Source organism: Bos javanicus, chromosome 3 (assembly GCF_032452875.1).
Source record: "Bos javanicus breed banteng chromosome 3, ARS-OSU_banteng_1.0, whole genome shotgun sequence".
Taxonomy (NCBI): Eukaryota; Metazoa; Chordata; class Mammalia; order Artiodactyla; family Bovidae; genus Bos; species Bos javanicus.
In genome coordinates, this window is record NC_083870.1 from 81,824,723 (window position 1) to 81,839,530 (window position 14,808).

Here is a 14,808-nt window from a genome sequence, read left to right on the forward strand (position 1 = left end):
GAACTGTGGTGTTGGAGAAGATTCTTGAGAGTCCCTTGGACTGCAAGGAGATCCAATCAGTCCATTCTGAAGGAGATCTGAACTGAACTGAACTGAGAGGGTCCTAGCTGAGAGCAGAAACTGAGGATAGACTGCCTGGGTTTGAATCCCAGGCCATTCCCAGTCCCTATCACACTTTCAGGAAATTATAGGAAAAAACACTCTCTTTGGTCAGGTGCAGCTCTGGGTTCAAATCCTAGCTTTGCTCCTCATCTTGCCTCAGTTTCCTCCTCTGTAAAATGGAGATAACATTCCCTACCTACCAGGGTATTGGTGAAGATTACATGAGATAATACAGGCAAAGTAACTGGAAGAGTGCCAGGCACACAGAAAGCACTAGACAAGCTGTAGAGAACTGCGCAAGCATTAGATATTAGCAGTATTATTAGTGGTCGCCGTACCATTATCTCATATGTTAAGGAGGGAGGGGGTATGTTTTAAACACAAGCAGCTGGTATATGGGACTTCCCAGGTGGCACTAGTGGTAAAGAATCTGCCTGCCATGTAGGAGACATAAGAGGGTGGGGTTTGATCCCTGGGTTGGGAATATCCCCTGGGGAGGGAGCAAGGCAACCGACTCCAGTATTCTTTCCTGGAGAATCCCATGGACAGAGGAGCCTGGTGGGCTACAGTCCATAGAGTCGCACAGAGTTGGGCACGACTGAAGCGACTTAGGCATGCATGCAGCATAGAGCAGAAGGAGCCAAAGACTTGAGATCAATCCAGAGCCCTGGAAGTGAGGAAGTATGTAGATTAAAATATCCCCAAATTTGTCTACAGCTCTTTGCAATTAGAAGGACTTTCACACACACAACACAAAAAGCACTGTGACTATGTTATCTCCATTTGAAAGGCAAGGAGACTGAGGCTCAGAGATGACAAATGACTTGCCTGGACTAAGACACGTCAGCGGAGGCAGATGGCTGGGCTCCACTTGTTGACTTTACTGCAAATACTTTTCCTAGAGGACTCCCTCACGCCCTTTTATAACCCAATGGGTCAATTTTCAGCATCTCACCACAGCTGCTCTATCGTGTGTGTACTTATTTGTTTCTGAACTACTGAAGAGTATTTGCATACATCATGCCCATTCACCCCTTCATACTTGAGGATGTATTTTTTAATAATAAGAATACTCCTGAAATTAAAAGGTGGCTAAGTTCTGAAGCTCTAATGCACAGCATGTGATGACAGTCAACAATACTGTATTATATACTTCGAAGGTGCTAAGAGACAAGATTTTAAATGTTCTACCACAAAGAAATAATAACATGTGACATCCTTCGATGATTCTTGCCTAAACAATTCTGGGGTTGCAAAATAGTGACTTTCCCAATTCTACTACTTCCCCTACCTTTATCAGTAGGCATTACACTATAAGGAAGAGCCCTTTCTTTTTCTGCTGATATCTATTTATGTCCTTATCCTCCATCTTCCTATCACAGAACTGAGTCATTGATTTTATTCAATGGTTTACAATCTGTTACTGTCCTTATTTATTTTATCACTCAAATTGTTCCAGATTGGACCAGCTAAATCCCCTTCAAACTGGTTCTTGTATCTTCTTGACATCACCGATTAGTTTGCTTACTTACTGGCACAAAACAGAATGTTCCAGGCTTAATGTGTACCTTCCTAGCTCCAGCAAATGGAATCAGCCTTTTTCTTTTTTTTTTTTTCTCAAGAATCCTGGTTCTTTATGTGGTGGCGGGGTTGGGGGGGTGGGGCGGGGGTGGACAGTATAAGCTGCCACTTCTAATTTTAGTCTGGTATGTAGTCATTGAAAATCTGCCTTCCCTGCAGGACTCATGAATCACTCCAGAGCCAGAAAATCATCATCAGACTCTTCCTGAAAAATGGATCTATCAAAACAGAGCCTCTAATCCATTTCTTTCTGCAGGACACACAAGTCTAGCTCCGAAGAGCTTCCCTTCTCACTCATGTTTTCACCCTTCACAATAAGATGGGTGTAGAAACCCACAGAATGGTCCTTGGTAATTGAGAAAGCACTTAGGTACGTGAATCTTTCTAAATCTCAGGGATTCTTGGAGATGTGTTACAAGTGAAAGGTTTAGGAAAGAGAGCTGAGTCCACTGACTCAAAACATACAGGAAAGGGAAAGAGAAATGGAGTCAATGTTTGGCACCAGATCCTCTAAGGACACTTAGTGTATTTGTAATTTCCCCCCATGCTAGGTATTTTCATCTCTGTTTTTGTATATGCAGCTCAGAGCAGTGTAATGTTGCCTCTTCAAGATCCCAAAGCTAGTGAGTTGTAAAATCAGAACTCAAATCCAGGAGCACCCGATGCCAGAGGATATGTTTTGAAATGCAACACAAAAGCCCATTTGATAGACATTCCTTTCATTTGTATCTTTACTTTTAACCTACATTGTTTTTGGGGGGGAAATAATAATTTCTGATTTCTGACAAATAACTTTATATCTGGATGTTTTCTCTCTCATGAAAATAAAACGCAGAATGTATTCCCCCAAATTGTTTATTTGATGTTTGTTTCTCTGGATTTCAGGTAAAAAAAAAGGACTTTTCCCTCTTTAGACCACCTTTATAAAAATAACAACAAAAAACCCCTATACACTGGGATATCCTAACTCTGAGACACATTGGGATCTCCTAGGATCTTTAAAAATGTTGACATTCATGTCCCCAGGTGTCTGCTTTAATTGGTCTGAAGCTGAGCTGGGTATCAGGAATTTTAAAAGATCCCCAGATGATTCTAATATGCTGCAAAGTTAGAGAACCATTGGCAGACACAAGGAAAATAAAGAAAGGTAATCACTTCTCCAAGGCATTCTGGAAATCAACTCCTTTCCCTTCAGGCTATGATGATCCAAGATATTTTAGGAAATGAAATTAAGCCCAAAACTTATTTCTTCATAGAATTATAAACTTTAAAAATAAGATGAAAATTAACAATGTACAAAACCTTAAAGCCTAGCTTAGTGAAAGAAGTGATTAAAATTATGGGCAAAATTGATTCATGGAACAACAAGTCATTTTTATGGAGCAGGTCAGAGCAGGGCACTGGGAATACAGTGGAGAGCAGGTGGACACACTCAGCATAAATGGAGTCTCTGGAGAAAATCACCAAGAGGAGTGCTGGGGGGCCCGAGGAGTATGAAGTCAGGTATATGCCCCGTGGGACACCATGGAAGGCTTCTTTGAGGAGGTAAAAATCCCAGTTTAGCCTGGGAAGAGAAGGAGTTAAGCCTGGGAGGAGAGAGGAATAGAAGCTGGTGGTAGTATCTGAGCACAAGAGTACTGTGTGTGTATGTGTGTGCCCACTCACTTCAGTCATCTCGGAGTCTTTGTGACCCCCTGGGCTGTAGTCTGCCAGGCTCCTCTATCCATGGATTCTCCAGGTAAGTACAATGGAGTGGGTTGTCATGCCCCCCTCCAGGGGATCTTCCTGGCCCAGGGATCAAACCCACTTCTCCTGCACTGCAGGCGGATTTTTTACTGCTGAGCGACTGGGGAAGCCCCAGAAGAGCACTGTAGGAAACCAGTTATGACCCTTCTGGATGTCTGAGCCACACTCTACCTGTCTAAATGAATCTAAAGTAAGAGAAATGACTTAATCACTGGAAGAAGCAACCAGTCAAAATAAACAGCCCAAACAGGTTCTTTTGTAATCTGTGTCATATGAACATTAAAAACAGGCCAAAAGAATACTAGCTGCCTCCTCTGTCATAGTTCTCTCCTCTAAGATCAGGTATCCCTCACTTTCCAAGGGCACCACAGGACCATGACTTAACAACTGTACCTCCAATGGGGCCTCTCCCCCTCCCCAGTCAGGAGTAGGATTACTCGGCTCTCTCAGTAAGATGCCTAAGATGTCCATCTGAGGTAGCCTGAGTTAGAGGGTGAGAAGTGTCACTGCACGTGCATAGGTGAATTTAAAAAAAAAAAAAACTATGATAACATCTGAAGTTAGAAAGTGTCTGGGCTCTTGAATGAGCAATTAGTGATTATGTAACAGAAGCATATTAAAAAAGAGAGACATTACTTTGCCAACAAGGTCTGTCTAGTCAAAGCTATGGTATTTCCAGTAGTCATGTACTGATGTGAGAGTTGGACTATAAAGAAAGCTGAGCGCCGAAGAATTGATGCTTTTGAACTGTGGTGTTGGAGAAGACTCTTGAGAGTCCCTTGGACTGTAAGGAGATCCAACCAGTCCATCCTAAAAGAAATCAGTCCTGAATATTCATTGGAAGGATTGATGCTGAAGCTGAAACTCCAACTTTGACCACCTGATGCAAAGAACTGATTCTTTGGAAAAGACCCTGATACTGGGAAAGATTGAAGGCGGGAGGAGAAGGGGATGACAGAGGATGAAATGGTTGGATGGCATCACTGACTCAATGGACAATAGTTTGAGCAGGCTCTGGGAGTTGGTGATGGACAGGGAAGCCTGGCGTGCTGCAGTCCATGGGATTGCAAAGAGTTAGACACAACTGAGCAACTGAACTGAACAACCAGGGTGCAGAATGTGGAAGGTCTATCTAGAACAGTGTTGACACATGATAACAATATTCCTGGACTGGGAGAAGCTGAAACCCACAAGCCTGCCAAGGTTCTGTACTAGCTTCAAATCTCAATCCAGAGCAGGTAGTGGGAACAAGGCTGAGACGGCAACAATGGATGGCCCAGAGCCAACAGAAATTCCATCCAGTAAACATTTCTTGCTCACCGACAAATGCAAAACATTGTGTTAGGCCTCACTGGCTGAGAGCTAGAAAGACAAATGACACCTGTCCCTCACTCTCCAGAAGCCCATAGTCAAGTGAAGGGAGCTGAAAATTAATAACATCCTCACCCATTTCCTTGGCCAATTCTGAGGCATCTCCTAATTTAGAGACTACATCCTTTGCTCCTAGCTAAAAGTGCCAACTGAAGGTTCAGACATGAAACACACTGGGCATGTAATAAAAACCGGGCCACTGATGAGATAACCCAGTGACTGATTGCCTCGTTTATTCATCAAAGGGCCCTGCGCTTGGTAAAGGGGATATAAAGGGGCCTAAATTAGAAACAATCCCTGCCCTCAGAGAGTTTACTTTCATCACAGTACATCTGTTTGGTACATTACAAGTAGGCAGAGAACACGTAATGAGAATTACATTGATCCTGATAAGAACATTAGTGAGGACTTAGAGTAGGTGCTTATCAGTCTCTGGGGCTCAGAAGGGCTATAGCACTTTCCCCAGATATCTAGCTGGAAGTGACATTGGCAGGATGTGCTATTCCAAGGCCAGTTCTCAGGTCATTATCTCCCCTTCTGTGTGGCTTGCATATACACCAGCAGACAAGAAAGGAAAGAAGAAGTATTTTGTACTGAATAGAGCTAGGTACATTTTTTCTTTGTAATTAATTTCTGTTTTTCCAGAACTCCTACATGTGTAGAAAAACAATTCTTGACTTAGTCATGTAACCTCCAAAAAGCTAAAATTGCAGCATTTGAGGCAAGGGTATTTAAAATACAGAATCATTATTCCCCCCAAAGCATGTACTCTATTGCTAAATACAACAATGAACACTCTGTAGGAAAAAAAAGAAAGACTTCAGAAAGCAGCTGAATCTGAGGTATCTACTTTTTTTTTTTTTAAACTTTAGAGTACCCTCTTTCTTTTCAGCTTTGATAAGTCAAAGCAGGAACCTAATAGATTATAAATGCTTTGTGATGATGTCCTTGGAACCAATTGATTTTTCTCACTTATTTCTAGACAATACTAGATCAGCTGGAAAACACCAGTAGAGTTTTCCATAGTAACTCATGACACAAAAGACATCCAATCGGAAGGCTCAAGGCATTAATCCTTTCTCCATGATGGTCACTTACATTTCTTTGGACTGTCACTTTCAATCAGCAGGTAATGCCAATGGAATTCCACTGAGAACTTAAATGGACTTTCCCATTTTACTCCTGGCTAATCTCCCTTTCACCCTCTCAGAAATCTCAGCAAGATTCAACTGGGGTTTGTTACCAAAGTCTTCATAATTTACAGGACTTTTTTTTTTTTCCTCTTACATTTGAAACCTTAGCTACCTCATAAATAATTCCTTTTATCACAAGTGTAGATGTTCCTGTAATGCTCCCTGCAACTTGTCAAATGTTTCAAAAGTTATCTCATGTGCTAGACAGAAACTGCTTCTGACCTCTGGGTTAACCACAGTTAACCAACAAATCTGACTGCTTTCAAGGCTGCCTCCTGCTCCACTTGCTGATTCAGGCTGTAAATTACTGCCACTCAGGGCAGTGACAAGACAGGGTACCAGGACCTTTACTGACACTGTACAGTTTGTGATTAAATATGGTCTTGGCTTCCTTTCTCAGGAATCAAGTGTGTGGACATTATATAATATATAATCCTGAGAAGAAGCCTTCTCAATAACCAAATCATAGAATGGAAAAAAAAAAAAAACCCACATGGTAAATGATTAGGTTTTTAACCACTTTGGAAGTTTTAGTTGGAGAAACTTAATTTTTCTCTAGTCCAATATACCTAGGCCTGATTGTGCCTTCCTCTACAATAGTGGCTCAGTGGTAAAGACTTTGCTTGCTGATGCAGGAGATTTGGTTTGATCCATGGGTCAGGAAGATCCCCTAGAGGAGGAAATGGCAACCCACTCTAGTGTTGCTGCCTGGAGAATCCCATGGAAAGAGGAGCCTGACAGACTACAGTCCATGGGGGTCACAGAGAGTCATGACTTAGTGACTAAACAATAACAACAATGAATCTGCTTCCCTGTGTCCCCCACCCCACCCTAGTGTGCCACAAGTTTCCCTTAACTATGACAACTTACCATTAGCTGTGTCTTCTACTGGCAAAGCCTTCACTGCCCTTCCTCAGCAGTGGGAACTTCTATTTACCCACCCCCAGTCTCAGCTCCCGGCGAAGGCAATGGCACCCCACTCCAGTACTCTTGCCTGGAAAATCCCATGGATGGAGGAGCCTGGAAGGCTGCAGTCCATGGGGTCGCGAGGGTCGGAGACGACTGAGCGACTTCACTTTCACTTTTCACTTTCATGCATTGGAGAAGGAAATGGCAACCCACTCCAGTGTTCTTGCCTGAAGAATCCCAGGGACAGGGGAGCCTAGTGGGCTGCTGTCTCTGGGGTTGCACAGAGTCGGACACGACTGAAGTGACTTAGCAGCAGCAGCAGACTCAGCTCCAGCAGAACTTCCTCTAAGAGACCACGCCCAGCATTCTAGGCAAACCAGAGTCTCTCTCATCCATGTTCCCAAAGCACCTGGGACACTGCTGCTTCAACACACACACTACAGCATACTCTAGTGATCTTCATACACATCTGCTTTAATCCCTGCAGAGTGCAGTATCCTGGTTTCAAGCATAGTCTTTGAGAAGGCAGATGCAGGGCTGAATGCAAGCTGATCTACTTGTTCTCTTTGGAGACTTGATCAAGTTGCTTAATATCAGGGAACTTTCCTTACTGTATTTGTTAAATGAGGTTTAAAATAGCCTTCTTCAAGCAGGCATTTGCTGTTCTGAGATGGTTAAACGAGAAGAGATGAGGAAAGTGACAGGCACAGATGTTGTGTGAATGGCAGCTGCTGCTACTGCAACTTCTCCTCTTCCTTTATAATCATCATCAATATTATTAAGTTCTAAGACCCCAACAAGAACTATGTCACCTATTCACCATTCTACTTTTATCCCCTAGAACTGTGAGAATATAGATACTCAACTATCTGTGCTGAGCTTTGAAGACAAAGATCATTTTACCAGTAGACAACAGAGCCTGGACTTCAGAAGGGGCAGAATCTTAGTCCACCTGATGCCAGCAAATGATCTCCTGGACTGGTAAAGCTAAGCATGGTAAGTAAGCATGAAGCTTCCCTCCATTCTGTTTCCCTAACCAATGGCTGAAAATTAACTTCTGCTGTCAAGAAACATGTATGACTGGACTCAGTTGGTCCACTGCTTGAGGTGCATGGCCAGTGAACACACCAAAGTTCTTTCAATCGAAGCAGAAGCATTTATTACCTATGACAAATAAGGAGACAGGGAACATTTATTACTCGTGACAAGTAAGGAGACAAAGAGATAGTTCTCCAAGCCCAGTCTTCTCAAACTGCTGGACCAAGAAAGTTCACGCCTAGGAGACATGCATATTCATGAGAGGGTAGGCATGATTATTATAATGAGGTGACACTTACTCTGGGTAGCCAAAAACCTGCAAGCCACTGGGTACTTGGTTGGTTGTTTGCACTGGGGTAGCTTGTTGAGTGGAATGCACTGTAACGTTTTCAAAACATCCCAGGTTTGGAACTTTCTGCCCTTCAATGGTTAGTTTCTTTCAAAGAACACATTGGTATAACCAGATCTCTTCCCTCCTGCAGTCTAGCTAACACATGGACAATAGTTTTTGTAGTGGGAGGGTGCGGGAAGTCGGGTGGATTACTGAAATTTTTATTTTACATTTCAGTGAAAAAAACAAACAAGTTACTCTTAACCATTTGGTTTACAGAAATTCTCCCCAAATCACACAGAGCTGGAGAAGGATGGCAGATTGCTAAATTCTGACCCAGTTAAAATGTAAAAGGATCATGACAAATTGCTTCTTGGCTCCCTTGTTTTTCCTTTGAAAAAATAATTTACAATGTGGGATGGGTTAACTCCCCTTTACATCATCTAAACCCTCAGAAAATCTATGACAGGCTCTGTCTGAAAGGCCAGTTTGACCCCACGGGCCTGAGTCCTACTACATTTTCTCAGCCCCAGACATTAGACACAGGCTGTCTATCATTCAAGACCCTGACGTCGCAAAAATAAAAATTTTTAAATAAACTTTTTAGAAAAGGAAACCCTGCCAAGGTCGACTCACATGTTTTCTTTCTGTGAAATTTAAATATCTGTTAAATTGGATTCTGCCCAGCAGTTCTAAATTTAGGTCAGAGGCTAAGAATTCAGTAAACAGCTTTATTCTTCAAAATCACCCCACGAGTTCTATCCAGGAAATAAGTAAAGTTCAGGGTAGAATGTGGCCTTTCAACAATGATCACACTTAACATTTCTTTATATGCTTACTAGAGCCAGATACTGTGCTGAAAATTGTCAACGCTATATGACAAGGCAATGAGGTTGGTATAATCAGCATCATGCCCATTATACAGATGAGCAGACTGGGCTTTGATTAAGGTCAAACAGTGAGCATTAGGGTTAGATTCAGATCAGGAGGGTGGAGCTCAGAGTTAGGATCTTCAGTGCAAAGTCCCAGGGCCCCCTGCTCCATGGCAGCCACCTGGTCCATATCACTGTAAGTCACCCATGGGCTCTTAAATTTGTCCTTATCATTGAATCCCTTATACTTGCCATCACTGCCTCATTGTCTCTGTGACATTCAGTTCAGTTCAGTCAGTCATGCTTGACTCTTTGCAACCCCATGAACCACAGCACACCAGGCCTCCCTGTCCATCACCAACTCCCGGAGTTCACTCAAACTCATGTCCATTGAGTCGGTGATGCCATCCAGCCATCTCATCCTCTGTTGTCCCCTTCTCCTCCTACCCTCAATCTTTCCCAGGATCAGGGTCTTTTCAAATGAGTCAGCTCTTCACATCAAGTGGCCAAAGTGTCGGAGTTTCAGCTTCAACATCAGTCCCTCCAATGAACATCCAGGACTGATCTCCTTTAGGATGGACTGGTTGGATCTCCTTGCAGTCCAAGGGACTCTCAAGAGTCTTCTTTAACACAATTCAAAAGCATCAATTCTTCGGTGCTCAGCTTTCCTTATAGTCCAACTCTCACACCCATTGGTGACTACTGGAAAAACCATAGCCTTGAGTAGACAGACCTTTGTTGACAAAGTAATGTCTCTGCTTTTTAATATGCTGTCTAGGTTGCTCATAACTTTTCTTCCAAGGAGTAAGTGTCTTTTACTTTCATGGCTGCAATCACCATCTGCAGTGATTTTGGAGCCCCAAAAATTAAAGTCAGTCACTATTTCCCCATCTATTTGCCATGAAGTGATGGGACAAGATGCCATGATTTTAGTTTTCTGAATATTGAGCTTTAAGCCAACTTTTTCATTCTCCTCTTTCACTTTCATCAAGAGGCTCTTTAGTTCTTCTTTGCTTTCTGCCATAAGGGTGGTGTCAGCTGCATATCTGAGGTTATTGATATTTCTCCCAGAAATCTTGATTCCAGCTTGTGCTTCTTCCAGCCCAGCGTTTCTCATGATGTACTCTGCATATAAGTTAAATAAGCAGGGTGACAATATACAGCCTTGACGTACTCCTTTTCCTATTTGGAACCAGTCTGTTGTTCCAAGTCCAGTTCTAACTATTGCTTCCTGACCTGCAAACAGGTTTCTCAAGAGGCCGGTCAGGTGGTCTGATATTCCCATCTCTTTCAGAATTTTCCACAGTTTATTGTGATCCCCACAGTCAAAGGCTTTGGCATAGTCCATAAAGCAGAAATAGATGTTTTTCTGGAACTCTCTTGCCTTTTCAATGATCCAGCGGATGTTGGCAATTTGATCTCTGGTTTCTCTGCCTTTTCTAAAACATAGGAACCAGAGATCAAATTGCCAACATATTACTCCTCACTAACAGTCTGAAACCACACTGAATCCTGTGTTTCCCAAGTCAGAGACAGAACAGAGGATGGAGCTGAGATAAGGCCCGGCTCCCGAGCACTTTGGGCACCAATCAGTCCTCATCCTGCTTCTCTCTACTTCTTCATTCATAGCAGCTCATTGTACAGAAGCCATAACTATCCCATGCCCAGATGTTAAGATCTGGAACTTGTTCTGCATCTTGTGTGTTCAGTTCAAGCAGATGGCATGTCTCACATGAGATATGTAGGCTCAACACGCTCATGAGCTTGGTGGGTGGGTGATCTGTGGCCAGCTATGGATACGATTCCAGCCCCTCCATGGAGGTCCGTGATTTTGGCTTTCTCACTGAACTTCTCAGAGTCCTAATTTCTTCACATAAAAATATGCATAATAAAGCTTTTCAAGACTGTTGTAATTAAATAACACTGAAAGCACTTGGTTGTAGCTGGTGTTCAATAAATGTTACTATCTTTGCCCTTAAAAGGTAACATCTTTTAATGACTTCCTAACCCTTCTGTTATCTAGCTAAAAGCCTGGAAAGAGAGCAAAGCAACCATATTCATCATTCAACCAATATTTACTGAGCACCTATGATGTGCCAGATACGTGAATGAGGATTTAAAACCACACTAGGCTATCAAGGCTCATTTCTGGGCATGTTAAGGAATATCAATTAAGTTCCTGCCTAGAAGTAGGCACTTAAACGGAGAATTTCACTGACCCTCACAACCATTTGAGGTCAATGTTATTAGCCCTGTTTTACACATTAAAAAAATGAGGTTCACTCTGAAAGGCCCAGAAGCTTGACCATGGTCCCACAGCTATAAGAGGCAGCACAAGTCATCACTACAGTGAACCCTTTCTCAGGACTGTTGGTTGTTTCCTGTCATCTTGTCCTTCCACAGTGCTTAATTTAGAGAAAATTAAAGGGAAGAGAAGTTCTTGTAACTTTCAACACAGAATCAATTAAGTCTGGCATGATCCCTGGTCTTGCTACTAGGCAGGCAAAGGGCATCTTTGAGAACTCCTGGTGATTACTGTAGAGATGCAGAGATAAAGGGTTTCAGGACAGGTAGGCACAGAAGACTCAGAACTGCTGCCCACTCCACCAGTTCTTTCTGGTCCCACAACCTATTCCTCCAACCCTCAGGTCCAATCTTCAAGCTTCAGGGAAAAATTGGTGGAATAAATACCCAGCAGATGACCAGATTTCCCTGAGGCAGCTGGGAAACACCCACTTACAGCAGCCCTTCCACATCAAGAGCCATAGCGTCAGCTGGACACAGGTTCAAATCCTGTCTGACTTCTAAGCCCACCTCTTCCCACTATTCGAAACAACTTCTGTGTGAGGCTGTCACCTTATCAGTGACTTACTTGAAAGCCCTGCAATACTGATGATGAGATGGACATATTTGCTTCTAAGTTAACTTTTGTCTTCCTCTGAGGGATGAAGGGTTAACATTTATATCACTTAAACAAAGGTCTTTATTCTAGGGGGAGCTTTTATTAACATTTCAAGTGCCCTAACTAGGAATTCACACTGAGATGTAATTAGTTAGAATGTAAAGGATGCAACTGTAATCACTTCAAATATTGTCTAAGTCCGCTTAGTGTTATAGGTTAATCAGGGCTTCCCTGATGGCTCAGTGGGTAAAGAATCCGCCTGCAATGCAGGAGACACAGGAGATGCAGGTTTGATCCCTGGATTGGGAAGATCACTTGGAGAAGGAAATGGCAACCCACTCCAGTATTCTTGCCTAGAAAATCCCACAGACAGAGGAGTCTGGCTGGGTACAGTCCAAAGGGTCACAAAGAGTTAGACACAACTAACCGCGCAGGTACAGCATAGTATTAATCACTTAGTTGTGTCTGACTCTTTGCAACGCCGTGGACTAGTCGTAGCCCACCAGACTCCTCTGTCCATAAAATTCTCCAGGCAAGAATACTGGAGTGGATAGCCCTTCCTTTCTCCAGGGGATCTTACCGACTCAGGGATTGAACCTAGGTCTTCTGCACTGCAGGCAGATTCTTTACCATCTGAGCCATCAGTCATCGATGAACATTAATTACTAAGGGGTACTAGAAAAAATTTACATTGGTAAAGTGAGCAACACTCAAGAAATGTGATTGGCTTACAACATAGTAAGGTTATCTCTATTCCAGCAAAAAGACTTAGGAGTAACTCATGGATTAAGAATTCTATAAGCTCTGTGTGCTCAACACAGGGAGTCTACCTCCCGACACGGCTAGAAGACTAGCCAACTCTGACATTAGAATATTATAGCGCTGGTCTCAGCCTGAACTTTTTATGCAAGAATGGTTGGTGGACCTCCAGGGCAGAGAGAAGGGACTTCATGGAGCCTTAAAGGAAAGAGATTTATGAGGATTTTTATGCTGACTGGCTAAAAAATGCTAATACGTGTGGAAGATTTAGTCTATGACTTGCTTTCATTGTAGCATAGGTTACTGGGGAGGAGATACAGTTCCCAAACTAACCAAAAAGAACCTGACCTCTGTTGAATGGATAAGTTGAACTGGTTCAGTTGGCAACAGAATCCAATAAGCCAGAATCCCTGCCTTTAGAGTGAGAGAGAGGAAGACCCATAAAAACTTCTAAAACTCTCTCTGAAGTCTTTCAAGGCAGTCTAGTGTAGCTGTTAAGAGGCCAGGTTCTGGGTCAGACTGTTGGGTATGAATTCCAGCATGAGTTTCCAAACAGCTACGTGCCTCTGTCTCTTCACCTATAAAATGGCAATGCTAATTATACTTCCTCTTAAGGCAGGCAGGATGATCAAATAAGTTTCTGTAGGAAAAGTACAAAAAACTAAAGGAAGTCCTCAGTAAATGTAAGCTACCATTACAGTGAAGGGGAACTAAGAATTGCTTTTCAAAACACAAGCAGTAAGTGTTGGCTTTTATTTTCTTATTTACCATTTACATTTGTTTACCATCTCATGCAACAAACATATACTGCATGCTTCTCTGATGGCTCAGATGGTAAAGAATCTGCCTGTGGTATGGTAGACCTGGGTTCGATTCCTGAGTTGGGAAGATCCTCTGGAGAAGGAACTGGCACCCCACTCCAGGATTCTTGCCTGAAGAATCTTCCATGGACAGAGCAGCCTGGCAGACCATGGGATCACAAAGAGTCGGACACGACTGAATGACAAGATGACCATCTCATTCAGCAAACATATGCTGCATGCCTAAGTACTGGAGGATACAGAGATAGATAAGGATTACACAACATCCCTCTGGATGGCTTCTAGTCTAATACCCAAGTCAAACAAGCAGACACGATCTTAATAAGATTAAAGTCAAAGTTTTGTGAAAAGTGAAAGTGAAATCGCTCAGTTGTGTCCGACTCTTTGCAACCCCGTGGACTGTAGCCCACCAGGCTCCTCTGTCCATGAGATTTTCCAGGGAAGAGTACTGGAGTGGGTTGCCATTTCCTTCTCCAGGGGATCTTCCCAACCCAGGGATAGAACCCAGGTCTCTGGCACTGCAGGCAGACGCTTTAACCTCTGTTATGGAGGCCAACAAAAAAGAGAAGAAGAAAGAAAATAGCTAACAGTACAAGGAGAATTCTGGGAAGGCTTCCTAGTGGAAGTGATATTTAAGACAGGCTTTAAGGAACGAACGGAATCTGGTCAGGATAAATGTGCTCACATGTAAAACCATATGTTTTGACATTTCAAAGCTTCCCCAGGTTAGGAACCGTGACTTTCTTATTACAGCAATTTACATGATAGATGCCCAATATTCAGTCCTTACTGACAGATGTAGGAAGTAAAAATTATATTAAATAAGAAAGAGGAAGAGAGAGAAAACATAGGAGGGGTTAGAAGACTGGAAAGGGTCAGGTCACAACCCTGCATCCTTGAGGCAGGAAGTGTCAACTGGCCTATTTGTGTGTTTGCCTGCATAAATAGTAATGGGTCTTTAAAAACGTATCCTTTTCATCTGGGATGCCCAGCTGTGTTAAATTTCCAAACCCTTCCCTCTGATTTTTATGAGCTTTGGTCTTTCACCAGGACTGATCTGGGGGTACACTGGGTCCTTTCATTGTTCAGTTCAGTTGAGTTCAGTCGCTCAGTCATGTCTGACTCTTTGCGACCCCATGAATCACAGCACGCCAGGCCTCCCTGTCCATTGCCAACTCCCGGA

The 14,808-nt window shown here is 42.9% G+C and overlaps 1 protein-coding gene and 1 long non-coding RNA gene across 3 annotated transcripts in view; one reads left to right on the forward strand and one right to left on the reverse strand.

The window, feature by feature from the left end:
• ROR1 (receptor tyrosine kinase like orphan receptor 1) overlaps positions 1–14,808 on the reverse strand; it is a 467,486-nt gene that overhangs the window by 279,551 nt on the left and 173,127 nt on the right. The window lies entirely within an intron of this gene.
• Positions 1–14,808, forward strand: part of LOC133244483 (uncharacterized) — a 43,494-nt gene that overhangs the window by 19,915 nt on the left and 8,771 nt on the right. Inside the window, exon 2 of the long non-coding RNA XR_009735414.1 lies at positions 7,744–7,883. This is a non-coding gene — a long non-coding RNA (uncharacterized LOC133244483). The remainder of the gene's footprint in view (positions 1–7,743; positions 7,884–14,808) is intronic.